Here is a 7,313-nt window from a genome sequence, read left to right as displayed (position 1 = left end):
AACGTTGAAGGTTGGGGTATTTGTGTGGTTTCTATGATCCACACTGTGATGTACTTATTTAAACTAGTTTAAACTACTATTAGAACATTAATGTACATTAAGATGTAATATATTATTGTTATTATTTGTGATCACTGTAGTGGATCATAGCGACATGAACTCTTTTGGTTTCATTTTGTATTAATATAAACATTCTCCAGCTTTACTTGTCAGTGTTTACAGACTCGGAGACCTTTATTTTGAAGTGCGTGACCGGAAACAGGAAGTGTTGTAGCGTGACGCTGTTGCAGCTCGTCGCAGACGGCAAACATGGACGTCACACGTGAGACAACGACCTGAACCGGATCCAGAGACCAGCGGGAGCAGACAGCGGATCCCGCACGGTAGGAACCGTCTCTCCCGGTAACCGGGCCGGTTAGCCTCGTAAGGTAGTTGACGTTATGGCGTCTAACGGAGCCACGCGGCTCGCGCCCGCAACCTGACACACCTCCTACCGCTTAAGGCTCGTGCCCGATATCTTGAAATACATGAACGTATGAACGGGTCACGAGCAAAGTCGCTGTTAAAGCACCGATGATGGAACCAACTACTTCCTGGGTTAGTGGCCGCTTGCGTTGCAGCTGCTCAGGCCCCCCATAGATGTTCGGGTTATAGACCCCCCCCCCCCCTGATAGATGTTTCAGGTTATAGACCCCCCCATAGATGTTTCAGGTTATAGACCTCCCCTGTAGATGTTTCAGGTTATAGACCCCCCCATAGATGTTTCAGGTTATATACCCCCCCCCCCCCTGTTGATGTTTCAGGTTATAGACCCCTCCCTGTAGATGTTTCAGGTTATAGACCCCCCTGTAGATGTTTCAGGTTATAGACCCCCCCCGTAGATGTTTCAGGTTATAGACCCCCCGTGTAGATCTTTGAGGTTATAGACCCCCTGTAGATGTTTCAGGTTATAGACCCCCGTAGATGTTTCAGGTTATAGACCCCTGTGGATCTTTCGGGTTATCGACCCGCCTGTAGATGTGTCAGGTTATAGACCCCCCCCGTAGATGTTACAGGTTATAGACCTCCCCTGTAGATGTTTCAGGTTATAGACCCCCTGTAAATGTTTCAGGTTATAGACCCCCCCTGTAGATGTTTCAGGTTATATACCCCCCCCTGTAGATCTGCATTTCACACATTTCATTTGTTTGCACTACACACATACACACACACATTTCATTTGCACTGCACACATATACACACTCTGCATTTTGCACACTGTCTATATTTAATATTTTTGAATTTGATTTTATTTGTCATTGATGTTGTGTGTTGTGTATGCATGTGTGTTGTATATGTACATATATATTTTGTTTTGTATTTTACTTTGTATACTTCTATATCTTTCATCCCTGTTTTTTTATATTTATGTTTTTTTTTAATTCTTGTGTGTTTGGTTTATTGGTGCTGCTACTTGTAACAACAAATTTCCCCTTGGGGATTAATAAAGTATATATCTATCTATCTATCTAGTTGTCTCAGGTTATAGACCCCCCCCCTGTAGATGTTTCAGGTTATAGACCCCCCCTGTAGTTGTTTCAGGTTATAGACCCCCCCCTGTAGATGTTTCAGGTTATAGACCCCCCCCCTAGAGTTGTTTCAGGTTATAGATCCTCCCCCTGATAGATGTTTCAGGTTATAGACCCCCCCCCCCTATAGATGTTGGTGATGTTCTCATTGGATGACATCAGTCGCTGGTGTGTTGCCGTGACACCCAGAGGAGACAAAAGACCCTTGTGGTCCTCCCTAACAGACACAGACACACAGACACACACACACAGACACACACACACAGAGACGCACAGACACACATACACACACATACAGACACACAGACACACACACACACAGAGACGCACACAGACACACACACACACACACACACACCACCAAAGGTCACCTCCATTTCTCAATAAAAAGCGTCTCTTTTAAACTGGACTTGAAGGCTCTTATTTTGTTCTCACCACTGACTTCCTGTGGCAACTTTTCAAAACAAAGCTTCTCAGCTGAGATATCTGCAGACAGACAACATGAGATGGCTTCTCCGTGAGAAATACACAATCACAAGGTGTGCACATTTAGAAAAGAAACTCCCCGTTTCAGTGTCAAGAGTTTCACAATAAAGCAGCATATAAGAAGCTGGAATTAATTTGAGCAAAGTTAGGGTTAAACAAGTTGAGGTTAGGAGTTGAGTTTAGCGTTGGAGTTGAGGGTTAGGAGTTGAGTTTAGCGTTAGAGGAGTTGAGTTTAGGGATAGTTGAGTTTAGGGATAGAGGAGTTGAGTTTAGCGTTAGAGGAGTTGAGTTTAGCATTAGGAGTTGAGTTTAGGGTTAGAGGAGTTGAGTTTAGCTATAGAGGAGTTGAGTTTAGCTTTAGATGAGTTATGTTTAGGGTTAGGAGTTGAGTTTAGCGTTAGAGGAGTTGAGTTTAGGGTTAGAGGAGTTGAGTTTAGGGTTAGAGGAGTTGAGTTTAGGGTTAGAAGAGTTGAGTTTAGCGTTAGAGGAGTTGAGTTTAGTGTTAGAAGAGTTGAGTTGAGCTTTAGAGGAGTTAAGGTTAGAGGAGTTGAGTTTAGCTTTAGAGGAGTTATGTTTAGGGTTAGAGGAGTTGAGTTTAGCTTTAGAGGAGTTGAGTTTAGGGTTAGGAGTTGAGTTTAGCGATAGAGGAGTTGAGTTTAGGGTTAGGAGTTATGTTTAGGGTTAGGAGTTGAGTTTAGCTTTAGAGGAGTTATGTTTAGGGTTAGAGGAGTTATGTTTAGGGTTACAGGAGTTGAGTTTAGCTTTAGATGAGTTGAGTTTAGGGTAAGAGGAGTTGAGTTTAGCTGTAGAGGAGTTGAGTTTAGCTTTAGAGGAGTTGAGTTTAGGGTTAGAGGAGTTTAGCTTTAGAGGAGTTGAGTTTAGGGTTAGAGGAGTTGAGTTTAGCTTTAGAAGCAGAAGTGTGTTTAGGGGAACACTGATGATGAGCTGCAGGTTTCAGCTGCTGATCCTATTAATAACTCTCCTCACTTCCTGTTTTCTACAACTCGTCCTGAACCGTTTGGTGTGAACGTCTTCAGTGCTTAAAGAAACCGTCTGCCATGAGGGTCAGGGTTTAGGGGGTTAGGGTTTAGGGGGTCAGGGGTTTAGGGTCAGGTTTAGGGTTAGAAACGCCATGAAGCGTGTTCTAGGAGAGGCTTGTGATGCTGCCTCCACAGAGCGTCTTCAAGGAGCACTCTGAACAACTACAGCTGTTCTTTCTGGTAAGGTGTGCATGTGCGTGTGGTGGTGGTTAGGGAGGGAGAGTTCCCTTGTTGCGCATGACCCTTTTTTTTAAAAGGGAAGTGATTTTGATGGAAATGAGCTTTTTCAGCCGAAATAGTATTTTCTACTAGAGTATTTCAGCAGGCGACTCACTTTGGTGGCAGCAGATGTTCCCTGCAGTTCACAGGTGAAGACAGGTGGAGGTGAGGTAGTTGGAGTTACTATCGGTGATGATTTTGATCTGCAGCTTCTTTGACCTTTGTCCTTCCTGTACATGGAGACATGAACATTTAAACACCAGACTGATCTTCAGCCTTAACACGTCAACGCTGAAGATCAAGTCACCATGACCAGACCATGTGTGGACTAACGCTTTGAAGAAGCCTCGAGTTCATCTTTTTGGTCGTCAGATTCAGATTCAATTTATTGTCATTGCAGAGGACAAGTACTGAGACAACTTGAGCCTTGAGTTCATCTTTTTGGTCGTCCCCTTCTTGTCTCTTGGTCGTCCCCTTCTTGTCTCTTTGTCGTCACCTTCTTGTCTCTTGGTCGTCACCTTGTCTCTTGGTCACCTTCTTGTCTCTTGGTCGTCACCTTCTTGTCTCTTGGTCCCCTTCTTGTCTCTTGGTCGTCCCCTTCTTGTCTCTTTGTCGTCACCTTCTTGTCTCTTGGTCGTCACCTTGTCTCTTGGTCGTCCCCTTCTTGTCTCTTGGTCGTCACCTTCTTGTCTCTTGGTCGTCACCTTCTTGTCTCTTGGTCGTCCCCTTCTTGTCTCTTGGTCGTCACCTTCTTGTCTCTTGGTCGTCACCTTCTTGTCTCTTGGTCACCTTCTTGTCTCTTGGTCGTCCCCTTCTTGTCTCTTGGTCGTCACCTTCTTGTCTCTTGGTCGTCACCTTGTCTCTTGGTCGTCACCTTCTTGTCTCTTGGTCGTCACCTTCTTGTCTCTTGGTCGTCCCCTTCTTGTCTCTTGGTCGTCCCCTTCTTGTCTCTTGGTCGTCCCCTTGTCTCTTGGTCGTCACCTTCTTGTCTCTTGGTCGTCACCTTGTCTCTTGGTCGTCACCTTCTTGTCTCTTGGTCGTCCCCTTCTTGTCTCTTGGTCGTCCCTTCTTGTCTCTTGGTCGTCACCTTCTTGTCTCTCTTGGTCACCCTTCTTGTCTCTTGGTCGTCCCCTTCTTGTCTCTTGGTCGTACCCTTCTTGTCTCTTGGTCGTCACCTTCTTGTCTCTTGGTCGTCACCTTCTTGTCTCTTGGTCGTCACCTTCTTGTCTCTTGGTCGTCACCTTCTTGTCTCTTGGTCGTCCCCTTCTCGTCTCTTGGTCGTCACCTTCTCGTCTCTTGGTCGTCCCCTTCTCGTCTCTTGGTCGTCCCCTTCTCGGCTCTTGGTCGTCCCCTTCTTGTCTCTTGGTCGTCCCCTTCTCGTCTCTTGGTCGTCCCCTTCTCGGCTCTTGGTCGTCCCCTTCTCGTCTCTTGGTCGTCCTCTTCTTGTCTCTTGGTCGTCCCCTTCTTGTCTCTTGGTCGTCACCTTCTAGTCTCTTGGTCGTCACCTTCTTGTCTCTTGGTCGTCCCCTTCTTGTCTCTTGGTCGTCCCCTTCTTGTCTCTTGGTCGTCCCCTTCTTGTCTCTTGGTCGTCCCCTTCTTGTCTCTTGGTCGTCACCTTCTTGTCTCTTGGTCGTCCCCTTCTTGTCTCTTGGTCGTCACCTTGTCTCTTGGTCGTCACCTTGTCTCTTGGTCGTCACCTTCTTGTCTCTTGGTCGTCCCCTTCTTGTCTCTTGGTCGTCCCCTTCTTGTCTCTTGGTCGTCACCTTCTTGTCTCTTGGTCGTCACCTTCTTGTCTCTTGGTCGTCACCTTCTTGTCTCTTGGTCGTCCCCTTCTTGTCTCTTGGTCGTCCCCTTCTTGTCTCTTGGTCGTCCCCTTCTTGTCTCTTGGTCGTCCCCTTCTTGTCTCTTGGTCGTCACCTTCTTGTCTCTTGGTCGTCACCTTCTTGTCTCTTGGTCGTCCCCTTCTTGTCTCTTGGTCGTCACCTTCTTGTCTCTTGGTCGTCCCCTTCTTGTCTCTTGGTCGTCCCCTTCTTGTCTCTTGGTCGTCACCTTCTTGTCTCTTGGTCGTCACCTTCTTGTCTCTTGGTCGTCCCCTTCTCGGCTTTTGGTCGTCACCATCTCGGTCATCACCTTCTTGGTCGTCACCTTCTCGGCTCTTGGTCGTCACCTTCTCGTCTTTTTGTCGTCCCCTTCTCGGCTTTTGGTCGTCACCATCTCGGTCATCACCTTCTTGGTCGTCACCTTCTCGGCTGTTGTTGACACCATCTCAGCTCTTCGTCGTCCCCTTTTTGGCTCTTTGTCATCCCCTTCTGGGCTTTTGGTCGTCCCATAAAAGTTTGTTTTCTATTTTTTTGGGGAGTTTTTCCTGATGTGAGCTCAAAGGTCAGGAATGTTGTATTTGTACAGATTGTAAAGCACTCTGAGTGTTTGTGATTATGGGCTATACAAAATAAACTGAATTGAAATTGAATTGAATTGAATGTCATAAAACATGAGGAGCTGAAACTTCTTGATGTGAAACTGACAAACTGAAGTTATTGACTGATCAGCTCAGAGATCAAAGATCTGGTGAAGTGGTTTCTGTTAGGGCTGCAACAACGAATCGATAAAAATCGATTATTAAAATAGTTGGCAACGAATTTCATTATCGATTCGTTGTGTCGCGCGATTATTACGGCGCTCAATAAGTCACGGAGTATAAACAAAGTTGAGTTGAGCGCAGAGCGGTGCTGGGGAAACAGAGCGGAGGGAGAGACGGAACGCTGCGTTGTGAGAGCCAATCAGCGCTGAGCTGCTCCTCTGTTGATGAATCTAATTGGCTGCTGCTGCTCACGTGGCGCTGGATGCGGAAGTCCTTCACGTCGTCGGAGACATTCACGGAGCTAAGTGCGCCTCCGGGTGACGTTATGAACCCAGACACCAGGGCGCTACATGTCACCACGTGTGTGGCATTGCCACAAGAGTATAACGTAGAAAACATGGTTATTTATTCCGTGCCGGAGAGCGGAAAATATTTTTCCACGGAGAAAGGCAACGGAGATAAGCCACGCCCCCACTCGCTGTGAGCGCTGCGCGTGCAGACACCATTTAACGGAGGAGCGCTCTGATCGCTCTTTTAATAAAGTATCGATGCTAAAAATATCCTAAATCACATGGTGTTTAACGTACGGGTACTTTGTTAGCATCGTTACACCGTGCAGCGTGACAGCAGCAGATGTAGCGGACTAACATTCAAGCTAACCTAACTTCCCAAACGCTGTGGACATCTGAACGCTGATTGGCCGAGACGCGACACGTCCATCAAAGATGTTTTATTGCGAAGAAGAGCACCACTTCACATTTTTTCCGCGTCTCACTGCAATCTCAACGGCAGCGGGCCAAGTGAACAAAATAATAAATCGGAACGCGTCTCTGATATTGTTCAGGGGGCGGGGCCACATGGGGACCACTGCTCAGGAGAGGAGAGCTGTCAGTCTGTTTGTGACGGTTCATCACCATGGTAACCAGTGGGTCTCCAGGACCTTTCCATGACTTTAAACCAAATTTCCATGATTAAACATTTTGTGAAAACTCTGTCTATACGTGACAAAGTGAGAAGATGTAGTAATTAAAATAACAATGAGAATTCCAAAGTATACCGTATATATACCGTGTAAATTAACATTTGAATAAAACAAATTGCATTACTTTTCCAAATATTTTGGGATTTTATTTTTTTCAATTACTTTTCTTGGCCTGCTAATAGCCATTTAAAAATGCCATGACTTTTCCAGGTTTTCCATGACCGTACGGACCCTGTTTTGAATAAAGGGTTGAAAATTAAAGTTTTTTTGTTTTTTTATCCGATTAATCGATTAATTGATAAAATAATCAACCGATTAATCGATTATCAAAATAATCGTTAGTTGCAGCCCTAGTTTCTGTAGACCACATTGCCCTGGCATCAACACACTGTAGAGAATCTCTGCGTTATTTCAGTATTTGTGTCGTAGAGGTTTAC

At 45.8% G+C, this 7,313-nt stretch overlaps 1 protein-coding gene across 1 annotated transcript in view; it reads left to right on the top strand.

Moving 5' to 3' along the window:
* Positions 1-264: 264 nt before the first annotated feature.
* The window catches only part of LOC130213170 (DENN domain-containing protein 4B-like), a 55,126-nt gene continuing 48,077 nt past the window's right edge, over positions 265-7,313 (top strand). Inside the window, exon 1 of the mRNA XM_056444637.1 lies at positions 265-383. The gene's annotated coding sequence lies outside the window, so the exon portion shown is untranslated. The remainder of the gene's footprint in view (positions 384-7,313) is intronic.

This window comes from Pseudoliparis swirei, chromosome 22 (genome assembly GCF_029220125.1).
Source record: "Pseudoliparis swirei isolate HS2019 ecotype Mariana Trench chromosome 22, NWPU_hadal_v1, whole genome shotgun sequence".
In the NCBI taxonomy this organism is placed as follows: Eukaryota; Metazoa; Chordata; class Actinopteri; order Perciformes; family Liparidae; genus Pseudoliparis; species Pseudoliparis swirei.
The sequence above is the reverse complement of the archived record's forward strand: the minus strand, read 5'-3'. Positions and strand labels throughout refer to the sequence as shown.